Source organism: Eutrigla gurnardus (assembly GCF_963514095.1).
Source record: "Eutrigla gurnardus genome assembly, chromosome: 5".
Lineage (NCBI taxonomy): Eukaryota > Metazoa > Chordata > Actinopteri > Perciformes > Triglidae > Eutrigla > Eutrigla gurnardus.
In genome coordinates, this window is record NC_139919.1 from 2,976,206 (window position 1) to 2,998,983 (window position 22,778).

Below are 22,778 nucleotides of genomic sequence, written 5' to 3' on the forward strand. Positions count from 1 at the left end.
TCCAAACATGGACTCAGCCGACTCATATCCAGTGCATACTGCACTCTGGGCTCAGGAGAGCCTGATGCACCACCATGAGGATCATCTTGCCACCTGCTACAAAGAGGTGCAAGGGCTTTCTGAGCATCACAAAGGTGAAGAATATCTGGCCATAACAATACAGGGAATTAAGACTTTTCTTGGAATAAATATGGTCATGTCATACCTCAGGTACCCAATATCAAGGATGTACTGGTCACCAGAGGAAGGTCTTCATCTTGGAATGATAGCAAATACTGTACCATGAACAGCTTTGTGCAGATTCAGAGCTAAACGCACTTGATGTCATGTTGATAATTACACCCATGAGCCAGGAAATGCTGATAGGCTCTTCAAAACCAGACCAATGTTGTATACTTTTAGCAGTAGACCTTAGCACTGTAGACTAAGCACTGACACATTCAGAGTAAAAAGACAGCTGAAACTGAATAGTGAGAAACAACTCAGTCGAGGAAAGGGGCTTGTTCTGTAGTTAGCAATGTCTTCCTGCGCTGACCAGTCCCCACCTGATTTGGTGGGAAAAGAGATCCAATGTTTCCAAAGGCTATTTTCTGTGAGGCTGTTCAACTGACACATGGTGGAGCTCATGCAATGTATTGCCACAGACGCACAAACAAGTACGTCAGAGTGCTCTTTCACTTTTTTGAAGTGACTGTAGTGAATGCCTGGCATCTCTACCGAATGACAGGATTGGAAAAGAAGAAGCTTCTCCATTTCAAGGCATCTGTAGCTTGTGCGCTAATAAATGCAGGCTCCCTCCAGACAAACAAAAGACGACGACCCAATGGGACCCCACCTCAATTGAAGCACAGATCAGCAACCAAGGTACCACCTGAAGTCGGGTTTGACCATGGAGATAACTGACCCAGCTCACGAGACAAGAAAATGCAAGCAGATACCATGATGCTGCATGCACACTAAAGACCAAGTTTGTCTGTATGTAGTCTCTTGTGGCTTTGTGCCCTGGGTCACTTGCCAACTTTCATAGCATGTGATATAAGAGTCACTTCAACTCACAATACCATATTGCTGAGTTTTCTCTAATTTAATCTTTTTTGGAGACTCAAAGACATTAGTTTTTCTTTCTTGTTGTTGATACAGTTTATTTTGAAACTGTTTTTCAAACATTATAGCAGTTATACATTGTTGGTTTTTCCATTGGCCTCAAGAGAATACAATGTTAAAATGTTTGTTAAACATGATTAAATCCCAGTACATTCTTATGCTTTCACACAAACACACAATACACAGTTCTGTTCAATAGTCTATTAACTACATATTGACTCAAGTTGACTCAAATGAATGCAGTCCATCAGAGTCAACAGGTGAAAACATTTAGAATAGCTTTTTGCATGCCTTGAAAAGAATAAAATAAAGAAAAATCCTGATTTAGGTTGCCATAATACATCCACCACAGATCATGTCAGTGTTGTGTTCACAACTTGTTTCTGCTGCCTACAGGGGGCTTAACAAATCAACTTTTATATATTTCATTCATGAGATAATATATTTTCTCCAGTTTATTTGGAATTAATCCCACTACATTACGGTACATTACATTATTGCTGACTTCAGACTTTTTTTATGCAATAGAGATATTTTTATGATTTCAAATCAACATCTAAGGGCTTATACTTGATTAGATATTATTAATAATTAATAAATTACTAATAACCATCTAGTCTTGCAATGGAAATAAATGATTGTGATATTAAAGGAATCTTCTAAAGGGTGTCATGATGACATTTCTGAGTCTTTTTTGTTGTTGTAAAAATTACCAATCTGGAGATTTTCCCCATTCTATTTGCTGAACATTTTGCATGCTTATCAGAAAGTCTGAGTTTTGGCAAGCATATTTGTTCTTACTGTACCTAATATATTACCCGTTGCTGCTCACTCGTTGTGGACCTATGGAGGATTGAGAGCTAAGTCTTCAAAAATAGGTGCACTGGAAAAGTAAAATTCATAATGCAGGTGATGCTTGCTGGTAATAAAGTATGTGCAGCGGAGGTGGTAGTAACTCCTGACCCTATTAAATTAATTAAGCCCTAGTTTATAATAATGGAGGAATGGAGAGAGAAAAAATCAGTCTCTCTGAGCCTGGTAGTTGTCCCTCTGAAAGCCTCTTGCTGATGAGGCTTGAGGGGAGACACACCGTACAAACGCATAACTTATTAAATTAGTGTCGGTCTCCACGGGATGCACAATAATTGCCCTCCATGTCATTAGATTCAGCCTGCTTTTTGCTGTGCTTCACAAGCTTCTTCATTCAACCATGTACAAGGGTCGACAGTCACTGGTTATTGTCATGCACTTCCCTTGTGTGTCTGTGTGTTCAATAATTACTGTCTCAGTTAGGGTGAACATCAAATTAAAGGATAAATCCTGTGTATTACAACTTGGGTATTATACTGGTAGTTGTAGCCATCCTTCATTTTGGTAATTACAATGAAGTCACCAAGTACATTTCTATGTTTAAGTATGGAATAGTATCAGTGTGTAAATGTATGTTTCGTCCTTCAAGCTCAGGGTCCTCTCCCAGAGGCCTGGTAGCCTTAGGGTTCAGTGCAGTATCTTAGCTGTTCCCAGGACTGCGCTCTTCTGGACAGAAGATTGTGGACTCTGCAGGAGCCATTGTTCTAGTTTGGGTGCTACAGTGCTCTGATTACCACCGGTACTACTGATGCCTTTACTCTCCACATCGTTTCTAGCTCCTCTTTCAGCGCTTGGTATTTTTCAAGCTTCTCATGTTCCTTCTTCCTGATGTTGCTGGGTAAACCTTGGACAAGCAGTCTATCACAGGGCTGACATGTAGAGACAGACAGGTAACCAGTCTATCACAGGGCTGACATGCTGCTTACCATATATAGACCTCCAAATTTGCCAGTTGCAGGCTTCCTTGAAGAATTCTGTGAATTGGTCTCTGAAATCTGTGTTCACTTTGACAGCATTGTCATATCAGGTGATTTTAACATCCATGTAGATAATCCTGAAAATCCTCATGCAAGAGACTTTCTGGCGCTGATCGACACTTTCAATCTGACACAACACATACAGGGTCACACCCACTCCCAGGGCCACGCACTCGATCTTGTCATCATCTTGTTGCATCTTCTTTGAAGTCTGCATGTCCCCCTACCGCCAGAATAACTCCATGATGATCAGAAAGAGAGCTATAAATGACAAAACTTGTGTGCTTTTTGAGCAAGCACTCTTAGAGTCCACAAACCCACTCCCACAGACTGCTGATAACTTGCTAGATGACTTGAACTCAAGAATGACACATATAATGGATGACATTGCTCCATTAAAACTGAAAAAATCCACTGGCAAACAGAAGGTGCCATGGACAAATGACCCGTCTGTGAAACTACAAAAGAAAGAATGCAGGAGAACAGAAAGGAAATGGCGCAAATCCAAACTTAACTCAGACTATTTGATCCATAAAGAGACACTTTGCAATTACAACTCCATAATTAGTAAAGCTAGACAATCCTACTTCTCCAAAATCATCAACAGAAAATCAAATAACACTTGTGCGCTTTTCTCCACTATTGAGAAGCTAACAAATCCCTCTCCTCATCTGGCACCTGAGCTACTCTCAGTTGATAAATGCAATGAATTTGCCTCTTTTTTTAAGAGCAAAATAGAGAATATTAGACAGCAAATAGCATTTACATCGCCTGGCATCCCTCACTGTGAACTATTCTGAGAAATGAGCTCAGCACTCTGTCAAATTTCCGCCCTGTTGACTTGGACACTCTTGAGAAGACTGTACAAAGTCTAAGCTCCTCTACCTCTGAGCTGGACATTTTGCCCACCAGCTTCTTTAAATCTGTGCTCCATTTAATAGCAACTGATGTGCTTTTGATAATTAACACTTCTTTACTGACTGGCACGTTTCCCAAATCCCTTAATGTTACTTGGCCGTCCTATTTTTGAAGAAAAGGCTGAAAACGACATACCCAAAGTAAAATGGTTACTGTTTTTGAACCCCTATGACTACAGGCACAAAGCTGAGCATTCCTGAAAGATAACCCTTTGAATTTTCTTCTGCAAGTGTCAGATTTACTCTAAGTGTTACTGACACTGAGTTACTGCAGCTCAAACATAGTGGAAATTGCAATTTTTTTTGCCTCGCCTAAATTATTTTTCTTTTTGAATGAAACAAGTTAGCTGTGGCTGTTATATATAGGCCTAAAAGTTGAATGAAGCCACAGCCACAAGCCTGACCAAAAACTGGTAGAAAGTAGATAAAAAGACACCCAAAAATGAGCTTTGCAAGTGCATTGTTGTAGGGCAATGTCAGACGGAGCTGCATCTGGAACAAGTGTTCCAGATGAGATTATGGGTATTTTTAGGTATATAATTCTACTTTTTTTTGTTTATTTCACCAGTTCTACAACTACTACTAATAAAACCAACATTTTTTTAATGTTTTTTTACATAACAGCCTTCTGTAATGAGACGCTGCATAACTATCATATCTGCAGGTCACAGTCTGACCTTTCTGAGCTGCTGCACTCTCACCCTCAAGCCCCCTCCCCCCATGTAACATACCGCTGGAATCGTAAGCTCATTGGCTATAAGACCTGTCAGTCAAAAATGTACTCCTCTGCCTATTGGCTCTCTGCCTGGGGATTCTCGTGGTTGGTCAGCCGAGAGGCAGTGAAGCACTGGCTCTCTTGATGGACAGATTGTTCAGCCAATTCGGATTGCAGAATCGTGGAAGGGGGCTTGTTTTGTCGCCAAGAAGCTGCCGTACACAGAAATCGAAGCTTTGTTGTTCGCCCGTCATCGAAGAGCGATAACTAGCTATAAACAATATTTTGTTCAGAAACTCACAACGTCAACACATGGCGTGTTATGGATGACTACCGGAGTTAGCGTGCTCGTGGGACTAAACGAAGTGGCTACTTTTGTTCGTTGGACTCTTACCGTTCTCTGGATATAAGGATTAGCATGCTACATGTTGTTTTTGGACTTCCAGACAGCTCGAAAGTTAGGGAACGCTGGTCTTGTTTCTGTGCACTCCTTGCACACATGCTGTGTTTGCTTTTGATGTGTTTTCCGTGAGCCTAAAACGGCTTACTTTGTTCGATTTGCGAATTCAAATGCTTTCAAATGATGTGTAATATGACGCAGACGCATTTAAAATAATATGCGATTAAACGGAATGAAGCGAAACTAGTGCAAAACGGCCCTCATGTGGGTCGCTGAGGGTCGCTGACATAACAATAGCTGTTGTAAAGCCTCTACTTAAAAAGAACAACTTGGATGGGTCTGTCCTCAACAACTACAGACCCATATCAAATCTACCTTTCATCGGCAAAATGATTGAAAAAATCGTTTTTAATCAAGTGTCTGCTTTCTTGACCTTAACTTCCTGTCTTGACCTTTACCAGTCAGGCTTTAGAAAACATCACAGTACTGAAACAGCCCTGGTAAAAGTAGTCAATGACATTCGGCTAAATAATGACGCTGGAAAAACCACGGTTCCTATGCTGCTGGACCTCAGTGCGGCGTTCGACACTGTTGACCACAGCATACTATTAGAAAGGCTTGAATGCTGTGTGGGTCTCTCTGGCTCTGTCATCTGCTGGCTGGTCCTTTTTAGAACACAGGAGTTTTTGTGTGACTATTGGTCATCATACCTCAGCACCTACGTCCCTAACCTGCGGTGTCCCTCAGGGTTCAATCCTTGGCCCTCTTTTGTTTAATCTGTACATGCTCCCGCTTGGCCAAATCATAAAGAACCACTCCATCAGTTACCATAGTTATGCAGACGACACACAGTTATACCTAGCCCTATCTCCAAACGAGTTTACTCCCCTTGAATCCCTCTATCACTGCCTTAATCAAGTTCAAGACTTGATGTCTAAAAACCTTCTCAAACCTTCTCAAACCGGCGGCAGAAACTGTGAAGAACCTTGGGGTCATTATTGACAGCAACCTAAGCTTCAATAACCACATGAAGGCAGTTTCTAAATCGGCTTTTTATCATTTAAAAAACATTGCGAAGGTTAAAAACTTCATATCACCGGTAGACCTGGAAACACTTCAATTCATGCGTTCATCACCAGCAGGGTGGATTACTGTAATGGTCTCTTCACTGGTCTCCCTAAAAAAACAATTAAACCTCTTCAAATGATACAAAACGCAGCAGCAAGGCTATTGAGCAGAACCAAAAGAAGAGATCATATCACACCAATTTTAAAATCCCTACACTGGCTACCAGTGACCTACAGAATTTATTTTAAAGTCCTTTTACTTGCTTTTAAATCACTAAATGGCCAAAGCCCTCTCTATATAGCAGACATGTTTGAAACATATAGCCCCTCAAGATCACTCAGATCAGCAGGTAAACTTCAATTGGTACAACCCAGAGCCCCGCACCAAGCAGGGAGAGGCAGCCTTTAGTTGCTATGCGGTCCGCCTCTGGACCTCTCCCACCATCCCCATTTTTCCACGATGCCTTCCACTAACCCACTCTTGCACCCGTTGTCTAAGCTTCCATGTTTTTATCTGTGCTGTGTTTTGTTTTTATTCATTTGTTTTGTAATTATTTAGTTTTGCTTTTGTTATTTCTGTGTACTATGTTCCCTGTGAATTCCCATACTTTCATTTTTATTCAAATTATCTTAACTATTTTAATTGATTTGACCTCTTATGACATTTTATATATTTTAATATGTGATTGTTATGATTATGTGAAGCACATTGGGCTACCGTTCTGTATATGAAATGGGCTATATCAATAAACATGACTTGACTTGACTTGACATGTAGAGACAGACAGGTAACCGGTCTATCACAGGGCTGACATGTAGAGACAGACAGGTAACCAGTTTATCACAGGACTGACATGTAGAGACAGACAGGTAACCAGTCTATCACAGGGCTGACATGTAGAGACAGACAGGTAACCAGTCTATCACAGGGCTGACATGTAGAGACAGACAGGTAACCAGTTTATCACAGGACTGACATGTAGAGACAGACAGGTAACCAGTCTATCACAGGGCTGACATGTAGAGACAGACAGGTAACCAGTCTATCACAGGGCTGACATGTAGAGACAGACAGGTAACCAGTCTATCACAGGGCCGACATGTAGAGACAGACAGGTAACCAGTCTATCACAGGGCTAAAATGAAGAGACAGACAGGTAACCAGTCTATCACAGGGCTGACATGTAGAGACAGACAGGTAGCCAGTTTATCACAGGGCCGACATGTAGAGACAGACAGGTAACCAGTCTGTCACAGGGCCGACATGAAGAGACAGACAGGTAACCAGTCTATCACAGGGCTGACATGTAGAGACAGACAGGTAACCAGTCTATCACAGGGCCGACATGTAGAGACAGACAGGTAACCAGTCTATCACAGGGCTTATATGGTGCTTCATAGGCGGGGATTCATGCAACTTGCTGACTAGCAGGAGCACCCTGTCAGTTTACAATTGAGTGGCATTCATGAACATACACACATGCTACGATCAAATCAGAAGCAGCATTTATTTAACGGTGAAAGGTTTTTGGTACAGAGGTGGTTTATGTGTTAATCTACTCAAAGATTTACTAACATTCGGCCACATTCACCAATATATTCCTAAATTCTTTCTTAAATTTGTTCTTAAAAAAGTTCCTAAGAAAAGACTACTTCGGATTCATGAGGTTTTCTTATCTGTGTTATCCTGATGACTCCCATTGTCTTCCTAAATTGAAAGCACGTGCCAGTTCTCTCTAACTAGCATATGTAAATGCCCTGCCAATGCCCATAAAAGGGCATGAAACTGCAGGGCTGTCGTTGTGCACAGACCTTGAGAAGAAGAGTGGAGAGAGAAGTAAAGAATGTTGAAAGATAAATCTAAAGACAGTGAACCATCGGAGTCCAAACATAAGAAAATGTCATTCTGAAGTGGAGGAAACCGACTGCTGCAGTCGTCATATTCTGTAGCATCAGTAGTGGATATAAAATAACACTAGTAACTCATTACTCATTTTAAACCGGTCTAAATGAGCATTACAACATCATACGTGCAGAAATATGATACAGGCTAAAGAAAACCTTTTCACCCATGAAAAAAAGTAACTTTATTATTAAAAACATTTCACCTTACCAAACTCTGTTTCCACTCTTGTTTGTCAAATGAAAACATAAGGACTTTATACAGATGATCCTGGTGTTACAGATGAGCAGATTGTATTTGTCAGTTGCCTGCCAGGGCTTCATCTAGTCAATGCTGTAGAAAAGACGCTGTCAGTCACTTGTTTGTCATCATGCCATCTCCTTGATTTCAGTGCTGAAGACGGAACACGGCATGACAACAGCTCTCTGTGTAGAATGGCAAAATGTCAAGAGAGAGAAACAGCAACAAATTCTCTGGCAAGAGAGAGAGAAAACTGTGAGATGATGAAAAAGGAAATGAATGATGGAATTGAACCAAAAAGTGAGGAATGACGAAGAATATCTAGTGCGATTGGTGGTGACCTATGAATAATAATGAGCTGGACACAGAAGGGATGCAAAAAAAGACAAGACAATTAAAGCTTGTAAATGATCTGCAGCTTAGCAACAGGACGGTCGGATGCTTCTATCCCAATAAACAAACAAGTGGGAAGAAGATGAAGAAAGTCTCGGGGAGAGTCGGGGAGCCGATAATGAGCACTGGCCTGTAAACAATGAAGCACTTTATGAATTTGATCTGTGACATACACAGAGGGGATACAGACACATTCGCTTAATAAGCATGGCTAATTAGCTGCAATGCAACGATAATTAATTTAAAACGTGATATTTCAATTAATTATTGATTACATTAATTAAGTCAGAGGGGGCAAGAGGGGGTGTGGGGGTAATTAAGATGAATGTTAAATGTGGTGGTAATTAGGTTAGGATCGGAGTGAGGTGACGATGATAATGACGTAAAGACATGATGCCAGGGACGAGACACAGCAGGCTGTTCAATTCATCAGCAGGCTGCACGCAGAAAGAGATGGAGGAAGATGGCTAGATAGATAGGGGAAGAAAGAGGGGGAGGGGCATTATCCAGAGACTTTTTTCCAATCAAACGGGACTGTGCAGTGTTTCGGCAGTGTTCTTACTAATGAGTTCTTACGAAATATTGATTGGTCTAACCCCTCTCCCAGCCCCGCTCACCTCCGCTTTGATCGCAGCAGTAAATCACTGGTTAACACTGGACTGCTGCTCGATGGACACGGACAAGCTGCTGCTGATAATTACAGAGAGAGCCGAAACAAGACGTCACCTCCTGCCTTCTCTCTACATCAAGGTCACGACAAATCTGAAGAGCCCGAGCTCACATTTTTGCCCAATTAAATCTTAGCCGGATTAGCAACTCTCCAATATGGCCCCAGATCTCAAGAATGAAATACAACACAATACAAATTCATCAACCACAAAGGTGACACCTCTGAAAGGATTAAATATACCATGAGAATAAACAACAATACACAGAATTTAATTAAAACAACTTAAATTACTTATTTGGCCTTTGGAAGCAGCAGCAACACGCTGTGAACACATCACTGACAAATCATCACCTGCTGAGTGGATATGAAGACTTTACATCTCCAGCATTTACTGGGCAAAATGATCATTCATTTGTCGTGTTTTAGTCCAGCTGATCAATGGAAGTCAGAAATACAGTGCTGCAGTATGACCCACAGATGAGTCAGCAAATGTCCGAGTCAATGGGTTTGAATGTTTGTAGGATGCCTGAAGTTTAACTTGAATGGTTTTATTGTTTTTGTTCTACGCTGAAATATGTCAGTAAATACAAATTTTAAGCTTTTATGTATCTTAACAAACAAGTGGCTAAATGTGACGACAGAGGTTGTCGGGGACATAAAACATGATCCCGCTATACAAGTAATACATCTGCTCAGAGGTGATGATGTGCGACTGTGGTGTAGTTAGTTTATAGTCTGGTATATCTGATATATTTTAACTTCTGGTAATTGCATTTAACTTCAAAAATCATAAGTGTTGTTCATGGTTGACCTGCTCAAAGATTACTGGAGTGGAACAAAGGGACTTGAGTTCCTTCTGCAACCAGCAAATCCTCTGAAAAGCAGAGTATCTTGGCCTCCCCTAGCCTCCCACATTCTTGCAGGTGAATTTGTTTTGTTGCCCCCAGGACACAGATATATCTTACATGCCTGTAAGACCAACCGTTTCTCTAAATAATTGATCCCTTTTGCACACAAATTCTTAAATTTAAACTTTTACATTTTTCTAGGTACTTGCATGACTTTTTTTTTTACTCATTAATTCCACTCAATGCTCCTTGGCAAATCTATCTATCTCTTTGTTTGATCTATATATGGTATGAGACATCCTGCTGCTACTCGATATCAATTGCCCCTCATGGGATTAATAAAGCTGTTTGAATTGAATTGACTATTCATTTGTGAAGATTATCTTGCTGAAAAATTTCTGTTTTCTGCAATAATCAAAAATCAAGGGGAAGTAATAGCTCTGTCTTTGGTCTCCACCATCTCCTGATAAAAATATTGCTGCTAAAAGCTCCACTATATTCTGTGTCTGTCTGCCGTTCAATCAGGAAGGCCGTCTTCTTGTTAACTGTCTGTCTCTCTGTCTGTCTCTGTCTGTCCATCTGTCTGTCTTTTACCACGACCAACTCTATCAGCTGACTGGGGGCTTTTAGTTACACCAATCCGATTTTACTGCATGAGGCCAATCCTGCCGGAAAAATGTTAACTGCAGCTGTCAGCTGCCATATCAGATTGATGCAACCCTCCACCACCACATTCACCCCAGGTTTCATCACAACCAGCACCCATGGGTCCAAGGTAGTCCAGCTCCACATCACAGCTCACAGCCATTTAGATCTTCAACCAGAAGCTCCTGATCACCACCGCAATCAGTATCTACACTTCTTCAGATTGATATTCCTGTACATAAAGTAGTCGACCTGTTGGTAAAGAGTGAACTGAATGTGTCCATTTGTCACTAATGAAATTGAGTGATGATCGAACACTGTTTAAAGACAGCCAAGGATTTATGGCACCCAGCATAGCAATAAGAGGAGGGGCCTGTCCATTTGCAGTCTAGTCGGCTATATGACACGCCCACTTCACTACAAGGCAAGGCAAGGCAATTTCATTTGTAAAGCACCTTTCAACAACAGGGCATTTCAAAATGCTTTCCATAGAACATTAAAAGCATTGGAGAAAAAGCATTTAAATAATAAAATAATCTCGACTCCTTTTCCGACTGGTTGCAGAGTCCCACTGATGGACACTTCAACATTCAGACAGCTGACTGTGTTTAGCAGATCAGTAAAGTCTTGCTTCAGTACTTCAGACTGCTGTTTCACAATATCATTTGACCCTATGTGCAGCATGATGTTTTTCACCGTTGGGTGCTCAGTCACGATATCCATGATTTTTTCTCTCATGTCAGATACCATGTCCTTGGGGAAGAGTTTCTTTCAGCTCTTACCCCATTTTGAGTCGATGAAAAAGTATCCAAGTTGTTAGACGGGGATCCAGGATCCTGCAGCAGGGGAGCAAATCTGTTCTCCAGTTGCACACATGGTTGTTTAGGAAGTTTGTTGTTATTCCTCCCTTTAGCAGCTGTCCAGGGCCCTGTCCTGCTAGGAGCAGGGGTTGAGGAGATGCTATGCCGGGATGGTAAAGCAGGCCAGCCGGTCGCATCACAAATCTCACTGCGCTGGGCTCTGCCTGTTAATCGCCCTTGCATTTCTCTGGGAGGAGATTTACTTTAAGGCTTAGCACCAAGAGAGTTCCAGAGATAACTTGTAGATTTATTACCTTGCACACGGCCCTCCTGTTTCTCTGTAGTGCTAACTAGCAGTGTGTTAGCATTATCTTGTCAACTGTTTTGAGTCCATGGTAAAGTGGTGTCGTTCCCATAATGTCCATTTACTTCCACATTCACTTCTAACCTGTGCATTTTAGTTTCCAGTACTGCAAACTTCTGTAGAAGTTTGTGGTAGTTGTCTGCAGAGAAGGGAGGCATCTTGCTACTAATTAGCTTCAGCTCCGTGTCACGTCTCCCCACGTCTCAGTGCAGGCTTGTGCTATCGGTAGGCCAGCCTTGTGCAGTACTAAGAAGGTCATAAAAATGTTAAATTATGACATAGCCTACTATCTACAAAAACGTATATTCCCAGTGGTATATAAGTGTCCAGGAGCCGCTGATCGTCATTTATCACAAAAGAAAAGCAAAAATATCAGCAGAAAATCTTAAGCAGAGATGAGAGCAAGGAGGAAAAGCATCTGTACTGTAAGAAAGCCTGGAAGTAAGAAGTACTTACACATACTTATTTTAACCCCAATCATTCATTCTTGGTTCGGTATTGAACATGGATCATGTAATAGGCCTGTCCTGTCCTCCCAACTAAATTAAAAAATACTTTATTTGTCTCAAGGGTGCAAAACTCGTCACTGAATAGCCCAGTGTCTAAAACTATGATGTTCCCAGTAAAGTCATGCTTAGTTCTAGGCAATAAATCCACTTGGTAAGGTTTAGGAAAAACCTCATGGATTGGGTTAAGAAGAATAAACTTAAAACACAGATGAGATTGTTTCTAAAGAGAAAGTGAAAAGTAAAACTGTGAACACAAACAACACATGTCATACAAGACTGGAACCCTAGCCCCATGGTTGGAAGCCAGGTGCATCTAATTTCGACGATCAAAGGTCCCTGCATTGGTATCAGACAAAGCATCTGTATTTGATGGTTTGGGAGCGAGGACGAGCTGCAAGGAGACGTTTGCTTGTCTATTCCATACATGAATCCAATGTCTGAAAAGGACAAACTAGTTCATTATTTTGGGACTGTGAACTTAGTTTAAAATTGAAAAATGTGAACTATGAATGTGAACTAGTTCTTTTCAATATGTGTGAAATGAATCTGGGTCTTGTGAAGTGTGACCTTGCACAACACTGTCATTACCGCTGTCACATAATAACGTGTAATGGGACTAACTGCCTAACTCCATTGGGGTTTGGGTTTTGTCTCTCTGTGTATTTGCTGGGTGGAGCCTCATGGATCCCTTCCTCCTGAGTCCTGCAGCTGTTAAACCTGCCCACCTGCCCCTCATCAACAATCAAGCCGCTGCAGTCGAAACCCGGCTCGGACATCCAGACTCTTCCAGATCCTTTCGTCTCAACGCTGTCCTTTTGTTCTCTCTGGACCTCAGTTCACACTGAATGTGCGTCTCAGGCTCATCATGCCTGCTGCACCTCATAACCAGCCTCGTCCTTGTCTTCTGCCTCTGGATGTGGACTGATCCGCCTTCAGCTCCTTTTCCTGCTGGCCGTTCCCTGCCCACCTCGGCCATATCAAGATCACTTCACTTAAATGTTTAGATAGACTGTTTGCATTTGCATCTTGGTCCTTGAACTGTCACAACAGACACATTGTTTCTTCAACGTTCTTGTGCACAAGGTCAAAAACATGAATTAGTTAGTTATTACTCTATATAGATGTTTTTCAGTTAAGTCTCTGTCGGAACTAGCTTTGTCTGTAAGAACAGATGCCTGCTGTGGCCAGAAACACCACGAGAGCATAACAGTGAACCAAAACAGATATGTTGCTCCTGAACAGCAAACAAATAGTGGAAACTCAGGGAAGTTGCATATTCTGGTGATAATTCTCTGTAGATTCATCACTGTAAGTGACTCTTTTCATATTTTCATTTGGTACATTGTTATTAATAACATATGTTTAAAGCTGCTTCAATTCAATTACATTTTATTCATAGTGTCATATCAAGTCATCTCAGGACACTTAACACTTTGAGCAGGACTAGAATAAACTCATGATTTTCAGAGTTAATACAATATCAAAGTCCCAACATCACCCAGGACCAAGCGTTACAGCAACAGTGGCGAGAAAAAACTGCCTTAATAGGCTTTTAGGCAGAAATCTCGTGCAGCCCAGGCCCTTGGGTTCCAACTGCATTTGGTGTTGGTAGTATAGTAGTAGTAGCATCAGCAGTAGTGGTAGTATTAACAAAAGAGATAGTATCAACAATAGTAGTCCATGGCAGCAGGCACAGCCAAGCCGAGATGGATCCATGGAGGAGTGTCCTCACACTGGTTCTGTGGTTCCTCATCAGTCCACTGGCCAGACTCATGTATTTACTGTTAACATGCACAGATACTGGCAATGACCAATTTAAAGTCTAATTATTCTGTCTAAAGGCCAATCAGGCGCCATAACATACATGTTACCATGAAATTTCAGAAGTGAACAAATCACTAGTTAGGGTTACTGGTGTGTCATGTTTGGACATACAAAGATCACAAACAAACAACAAAACTGCTGATCTGCTGAGGAAGAACTTGTGAGCTACTTCCAGGGATATTGTGTTTTTGTTGTTTCAGCATGATTCTTTTTCGGAATTAGACGATCACTTCTAGTTTTGGTTGTGCCTGATCTGTTGTAGCAAACTTTCAAAAACATTGTGAAATCAAAAACATAGCAATGGGTATCATTTGCGACCACTGATTATTTACCAGCCCAGAAACCCAGTTCTCTACTGGTTCTCCTAAAAGTTGTGATGTCACAAGATGATGCAAGAATAAATGGATTACATATCACATGGAAATCCAACTTAAGTCAGAATTCAAGTGAAGCAGTTGGGACGGCTAACCAGAGCATCGGTATCCTGAGAGGAGCTACTGGCAGCTAGGGGCGTGGCTTAGGTGTTTGCAGGCACACACACACACACACACACAGAGGTGACTGGTCATTTGTTTCACATAAATCCGTCGACTTCAGCATTATGGATAGCCCAATGGATTGATCAATACACAGCGAGAGACGCTTATGGACCACTTCTGAATAACAAGGTTTGTCTAGATTAGCTGCTTTCGGCTCCAGTGAGCCCACCCAGTGGAAGCTACCAGTATTTCAGAGCGATGGGGCCAGAGATTCTGTCCTGAGACAGATAAATGAGTCAAGCAGAGCCCTTGAAGGCTGGCTGAACCATCGGCGTGTGAATGTGTGTGAATGAGTCTGATTAGATTAGATCCTGATGTTGATGTATGAATGTGTATGAATGTAGACTGAATGTAGACTAAATGCTGAAGTGTCCTCATCTCCCCCTCAAATGACCTTCTGCCTATACCCTATACATATATCTACAGAAAGGTAGATTTAAAAGCTTGAAGTAGCATATTGTGAGGCAGCGCCCAGAACAGGAAAACCTGACCCAAATTCAATCAAGCGAGGACATTAATGCAGATGTTTATGTTTGGTTCTCAACTGCTATCAGGACTGGAAAGTAGACTTCAGTTTGACCCGTACAGGTTCAGGTCTGGGAGGTTTGTCTATGAGATCAGGAGTCCAAGAGAAAATGAGGGGAGCAGAAAGCAGCTTCACCTCCAAAACTGTTGACAAGCCAAATGATAATGTGATGGAGTGAGAGAGAGGGTGATCAGATCAGGTGGGAATAGGGAATAGATATGCATGCAAACTCAATTAAGGGAGGCAATTTCCACCCTCCCCTCTTGCCCTGAAAGAACTAGAGCAAGTGAAGCCACTTACAATGGTGTCAGAGGACAAATGGAACACGGAAGCAGGAAAAAGGCTTGTGTGTTTAAAGAGAGAGGACATAGAAAAAGCAGAATAGTCTGCACATTAGGACAAATGAAACCATCCTGTGGAAAGTCAGGGATTGAAGATAATCGAGTCGCGTAGAAAAAAGTTCCCTCTAACAACTTCAGAAAGAATAAGTTAAAATGAGAGAAAAGTGTGAATTATTATCAGTTATTCACGTCCTCCCCTGTCATTGAGCTCGACTCCCATCAACAACACACATTTCTAGAAGCACACAACACACCTTTTGAACGTTTTTGTGGCCAACACCCAAGAGCCAGAAATAACACAGCAGTGGATGTTCGTCTAAATCAAGACCTATAACCTCTGATTGTTCTAGGCAGAATATAGATGTTTGGAAAATGCATGGAGCTACTCACGGAAGCATATGCTGCGTTTCATTGTAATCGGAAATTGGTAACTTCCAACTGCTGAGTCAGGCTCTCTCTAGTCTAAAGTGTTTGACCGGTACAGCAGCAGGAACAACAGCCAGAGAAAGAAGACCATTCAACTTCCAGTCCAAGAAAAAGAAACAACAAACTAATGGAAGTGAAGAAGGAAAGTCATCAAGAAGCAAAGTGACGCCAACGAGGGAAAACCACGGACCTCCTTTCAGTGTGGAGCATTTGAAGGCATCACGCAGATGAGAGACAGTCCACACTGTTGGGTGAGGAAGATGAGTCCCAGAGGTGCGCCTGCAGTTCCATATACCACCACAGACTGACTCTTTTAGATCACATCCCCAGTGACAATGTGGGCCTAATTAACAATTTATGCTCAACAAATACAAAAAACAATTGATTTGTATTTTTAACTCAAAATCAATTTTTTCTTCCCTGAAAACAAAAAAGACGTGTGCTTACATCAGCTAGTACCAACCAATTCCAACCAATAATATCAATCAATCTGCATCTTTTAACAGCACAAAGCGAGAGAAGGTAGTGAGTTCATCTTTTGACGTGTGTCTAAAGTTAATATCTATGGTGATGATTTATGATTGTTGTGTTCAGGTCAACCTGTGTTATTGTGAAGATCCATCACGTAACAGCTGAAGCAGGACGAACATCATGGCAGAGTGTTCACACTGTTACATACAACAGTGGTGATACAGTTCTGTTAACCAACCATTGGCTGTATTTTCACTTCAGGGTTCATGATGGAAAACATTTTTACCACAATCAAAGTGACTTTTATTTGATTTTTTCCATCTGTGAAAAATGTTTTCACAAGGGATTTTTTTTGTCAGAATAATAAGTGTTTATTGTTGCAATAATAATTTTGGCCACAACAGGCTTAGGTGCACCACAACCTTATTTTGAAAATAGATTTAAAAAAATAGTCCTAAAATGTTTTCCATGTTTTCTTCCGGGTGAGTTTAATTTACATAACTTGCAAACACATAATCTACATGTATATGTGCCTTGTGTTCCTCAGACTAGCCTGCTTCCTGCAATGATCCTGCTTTGGGAATGACCTTTCAAAGGAAACGTAGTTTGTCATGGACTACATCTGCTCTTAACGTATCACAAATTGGTTTCAAATGAGGTTTTACAGAGAAAGCAGTTGGATCATGGACATAGAAAATGGATCAGCGGTTTTCTTTTCCTCACTTGTCTCTCAGACTTCAGTAGTATCGTTTACTCTTTCATGGCCATGACAAACAATCGATTTGACCATTAAGGGATCCAGCACCACCAACGAGGCCCGGATCATAGCAGAAAGGAAGTTATGTTTTTAGGTGCCACATACACATTTGAAGTTTCAATTGTCTGTTTTATTAGAAAGAAGGTTAATGACCTGCAGATATGAGAATCAATTTAAAACCAGTGTGCTGGCTGCACGTCCTGTCTCCTCCAAATAATGTTGCAGTAAAGTTAAACCTCAGCCAGAGAGTCAGAATGAATTTCTCTGTCCTTCCTCTCTTTCAGCAGGTCACTGTTTATGTTCCAGAGCCAGCCGTGACTCAGTCACACTACTTTCATTCAGGGTTACTGCAGAATATATATATATATATATATATATATATATATATATATATATATATATATATATATATATATATATAGGCAATAGAAATAGAAAAACAATGACAAATAAAAAGTCAGAATTACCACGACCAGGTTTGAATATCACAATGTCAACACGTCAGCTGGTAGAGACAGACATGTTTTGCCACCGATGGCTAGCTAATGTTGCCATGACGCGTAATTGATCATTGTTTTCAAAAATGTCATGCGGTAGACAACACTGCAACATTGACTTGCTTTTGTTCACTCACATCTCAACTCACTCTCAAACTTGTGGAAACTTTAATGGTACTGTAACTGTAATGGTAAGTTGTCTGTTAGCAGCATTAACCCCTACTGTTAGCCAAAAACGAATTGGCCTGTGCAACAGGAATGAGTGGGGCTAATGTAATAATTAATGTTTTAATATTTAATAGGTTACGTTATGTGTCGAGTGAGGCAGTTTGTGTTGGTAAAACATTACAATGGGATAAGTTATGCTTTTAAGTTTTACCTGAAACAGCCGTTACATTTCTCCAAAGCCAGCAGACTCTATTAGAAAAACAATCATTTTAGCTGCAGAAAGCAGTATTGCTGGTCAAACAATGCATTGTTATGTCATGAGCTAACTTTGCTTTCAAACAGCATGCAACAACATAAATAAACCCATGGAGGCAGCGGTACTCTAACAACTCCCCTCTTCTCCTGCAAGGTATAGTTACAGGTATAATGTGTCAGAAATGATGGAACTAAAAAGTGCTAATAAATGCTTTGAATTCAAATATCTGCATATATTCTATATGTAAGGAAACCTTTGCAGGATTTATAACAAAAATGAACGTGGAGTGGAGAGTAACTACGTAACTTTTAGTTTGAGTACTCTTCAGTGGACCTTCTTTTTACTGAACTACTTCTACTGGTACTTCCTATCAAGTAACTGTACTTGTACTTGAGTATTTCAGTACTCTACACCTCTGGTAGCGTGGTAGCGAGGCCGTAGTAGCAACCTGTCAATCAGCAGATAGCTCTACCCTAAAGCATTGCCTGCTTTCTGGTCTGTTTGACTCTAAATGGAGTCGCCCCCTGATGGTCAGCGGAGAGAATGCACGTTGAAGGAACTGCAGCGTTGGCTTCACGGTTCAGAACTGGAGGTTGCCGCCTGATGCAAATACAAGAAAAGAAAGTTAGACCTGGACCTCTAGTGTCGTGGTGATGATGATATGAGCGAAGGAGGATGTCGGCGGAGGTCGGTGTGGATGGAACCTTAAACCTAACTGAGTGCGTTTGTTTAAATTCACCACGTTAACCGTGTAACATTCCAAATGGGTGATGATTGAGTAGGCTAAGTGTCCAGTGTCCAGATGACTTGTCGTTTGAAACAAAGTCTTAATATGTTTTTATGTGAGCACCACTTGTCTGAAGATGATGGAGGTGTTGGAAGTGAGGCGGGCTGCCTCGGCCGCTCTGATTCTGCTGCATGGCGTCCATCTTGCTTAATCTCACTCCTTCTCCATCCTTCCACACTGCTCCCTCCATCTGTCCCCTCCTCCCTGTCTGTCTCTCCTCCCCCAGCCTCTGTGTGTCCTCTCGTCCCTCTCTCTCCCTCTCTCTCTGAGTCTCTGTTGGGAGGCTTCACATCATCTGTCTCTCGCCAGCTGACTGACTGAAGCTCCCACTGCTCGAGTGATGCCGCCATGACAGCACCATTCTGGACACTGTGTGTGTGTGTGTGTGTGTGTGTGTGTGCGTGTGTGCACGTGCGTGTGTGTGTGTGCAGGCATGAAGGGAAGGGTTTTTGTTCGTACATGTGGCTGGAGTAGCAGATGAGTCTTTGACAGTGGCTCCTGTTGTCATTGAAAGGCAGCCTCTGTGTTGCTTCCATTAGAAGTGAAAGCCGCTGGAAGCCATCAAGGTTTACAGGCTTTTGATTGCTCAGGACTAAATGAGTCAAGGTGACAGGCAGAATACAGGGAAGTTAGACCAGGTCTATCAGCTTCCAGACAGTCCACTCCGTCTGTGGAACTATGTTCCTCCTACAGAATCCATCGGTTAGGTGAAGCCATGTTCTTCTTCTAAACCATGCCACAATATGTGACTCTGTGTCCAGCATAGCGATGGCTGAAAAGGAAAACCTCCTGTCTGCAGGATTTTTTGATCGGCAGATTTCACTTTGGATGATGAGAACAAGGAAGGTTAACAAAACCTAGTCTGTATTGTTAACACATGATATAGTATTATTGTCCAAAAACCATGTATTATGCATTGGGTATCCTTAACAAATAGCATTCTGCAAGAAAAAACTTTTTTTTAGTTTTCTCAAAAAGTGAGTCGATAGCGTTGGACGTTGGTGCCTTTGTTTAAAGGGGCCCTATTATGCTATTTTCCCACAAGTTAATATAAGTTATTGATGTCTCCAAACCTGGTCTTTGAATTCCTCAACTGGAAAAAAACAATCGGAACATGTATTTCGGAGTGGATCACACTCCTCATTTTCAGCTTTTTTACCCCACTTTTTCAAACGGGTGATTCTGTCGGGGTGTAGCCTTATGCTAATGAGATGACCCCCGACCCCGCTCCTACTGAGGAAGTGGTTGTGTCTCTCCGCCCCGTGCTGTCCGCGTCCAGCTTGTTGCCATGGTTATGGTTCTACGCTACAAACTAACAGCGGTGCAGCCGTACCGCTTCGAACCGGACTCCGACCCAGAACCAGGACCAGCTCCTGTAGAAGTTCTATGCCGCGGATGCAGCAGGACGAACCTGGATGGTTAGTTAACATGTCTGTGTAACGTTTTGGACGGTAACTCAATGTGTGTTAGCGTAGCTAGCGCTAAGCACAATGACGCTCATGCTGCGTTCTTCGCTCTATAAGTAACGTATCTGTGAGCTATTTCGGCAACAATTAATATCGTTAGTAGTGCCGTGTTGTTGACAGTTCACAGTTGCATGTTTTCCAAATGGGGACGCAACATTATATTTAAACGGATGAAAACGGCGTCCTGTATGCGGGCAGTTTGTTTACATCACATTAACGGGATTAAAAACCTGATCCTCTACACATAAAGATATACAAGGAACGGGATTTGGTCAGTATCATGTCGTCCTCCAGAATTATGTGTTGGATTTTGAATCATAGGCTGTGTGCTGTGTTTTATAACGTGATTTGCTCCATCTAAACATTACGTGCTAAACTTACTGTTACAAAATTCAAACATGAGGTTTACACCTCAACTTGTCAGCAAAGTCAGTCAGGTTACCATATTAACAAGATGTGTTGTTGAAATGGTCAAATTCTGTACTATATTCATCTAGGTGACTAAGTGGGCCTTCAGACACCGAACATGTCTACTGCATGGAGACACCACAGGTAATGTTACTGTCTGTTACACCAAGTTGTCTGTTGATTATTATTCACATAACATGACGATTATCATGATTCACACTAGGTAAGAAGACGGATGCAGCAGCTGGAGGAGGAAGAGGCTTGCATGGTGGGACATCCTGGTTGGAACCGTCTGTCTGAATGTTCTCTCTCCAAAACGCATGAAATATATATACAGCTGGTTATGGTGCTTTACACGTAAGAGGAATACAGCAGTCTGTTGTTTGTTCATCAATTGTGTTTTATAAAAAATAAAACCCTCTATGCAACATATTATGCAGTCTTCCTGACCATTACTTCAGTAATATTAACCATGACACATTTTACAATTACTGTAAAGACTTTATTGTCAAATTAATCAGCAGTTGAAGTTCACAGTTATCTCAGAACACAAACGCAAACTGTTTGTGGCCGACTCTGCAGGGTCATATCAAGCTCTTCCGAAGTCAAGGAAGAGCTGCCCTCCAAAGTATCCTCCTCCTCTACCGGGTCCAGGCGAGCTCTCTTTGATGGTCTCCTTATTGGAGTGGTTGTGAAACAGGTCTGGAACCATGGCTGTGCCAACACCAAAGTCCTTGCAGGACACAGTAGCTGTAACAGAGTTGTATGGAGGAATGAAACCCATGATATCACATAATAGAAATACACATCTGCACGACTACTAGTAGTTGCTGTTAAACCTGATCTAAAGTAGGCCACATGTCAGGCTACACACCTTTACTTGTGTAAGGAGCCTGTAGTCCTCCTAGACAGGTGACTGCCAACAGTAGCTGTGGTGGGTCGGTGTGGGACGCTGATGTGAGCTGCTGCTCTGTAAGCAGACAGACAGTCAGACAGACAGTCAGAGTTTACAACTACATCTGAAATGTGGAACACGTTACTATTTCACTATAACTGATGTGGTGACGCACCAATAGCTCGTAAAATCCCTTCGTTAGCGGTGCAAAAACAAACGTTTGGTGACGTCGTCTTTGCATCGGCGTGTATAAACAAACACAGATCAGCTGCTCTTGCTGCCGCATTCGAGCTACAACACGTTCCCAAGCAAACTGATGTCTAGCGTTATTTTACAGGTTTGGGCCCCCGCAGTACTACGTATCGTTAACGGTCCTCAATATCAATACAATGGAAGCTTTTAACGCAACACGCCAATGCTAACTTTAGCGCAACACGCCAATGCTAACACACCAATGCTAAGAAAGCAACGGTAAACTGTAACACGGCATATTACATAATATTTAGAAACTTACCGCTTCAGTGTCTGTGGTTGGCTCTCGGACTGTCGGTACTGATCCAAACTTTAGCCCCAGGTTAGAGGCATATCCTGAGCTGTAGCGACCCATGTTGTCAGAGCTCCTGACGGTGAAGTGCGTCGCACACACAAACACACATTTACGGACGCGTGTGCGCACATTTCCATCGTAGATGCTCCGACGATGCCAGTAAATATCAGCAGTTGGATTGCCAACTCGCTTTCCGTTGATTTTGGCATTTTGGTTCACTGGTTTGTATGTACATCACACTGACAGCCAACAGGTATGGGGATTATGTGGGCGGGACCACACAGGTGGAGCGATTCTAATGAGCCGAGATGACCCATATAAGGCACAGGAAAATTCGGTGCTGACGTCATTTAGTGGACATTCTGCATACCGTTCTTTTATCGGGAGGATTTCTTTCAAACTGAGAAAGTGAAACAGGGAGATGGTGGTCTTTTCTGATACTGTGGGG

The 22,778-nt window shown here is 41.9% G+C and overlaps 1 long non-coding RNA gene across 1 annotated transcript; it reads right to left on the reverse strand.

The window, feature by feature from the left end:
• Positions 1-21,338: 21,338 nt before the first annotated feature.
• LOC311013597 lies at positions 21,339-22,568 on the reverse strand. The gene is made up of 3 exons (XR_014597167.1): positions 22,298-22,568; positions 21,763-21,858; positions 21,339-21,638 (listed from the first exon to the last, which is right to left on the reverse strand). It is a non-coding gene; the product is annotated as an uncharacterized lncRNA (long non-coding RNA).
• Between the last annotated feature and the right edge of the window lie 210 nt (positions 22,569-22,778).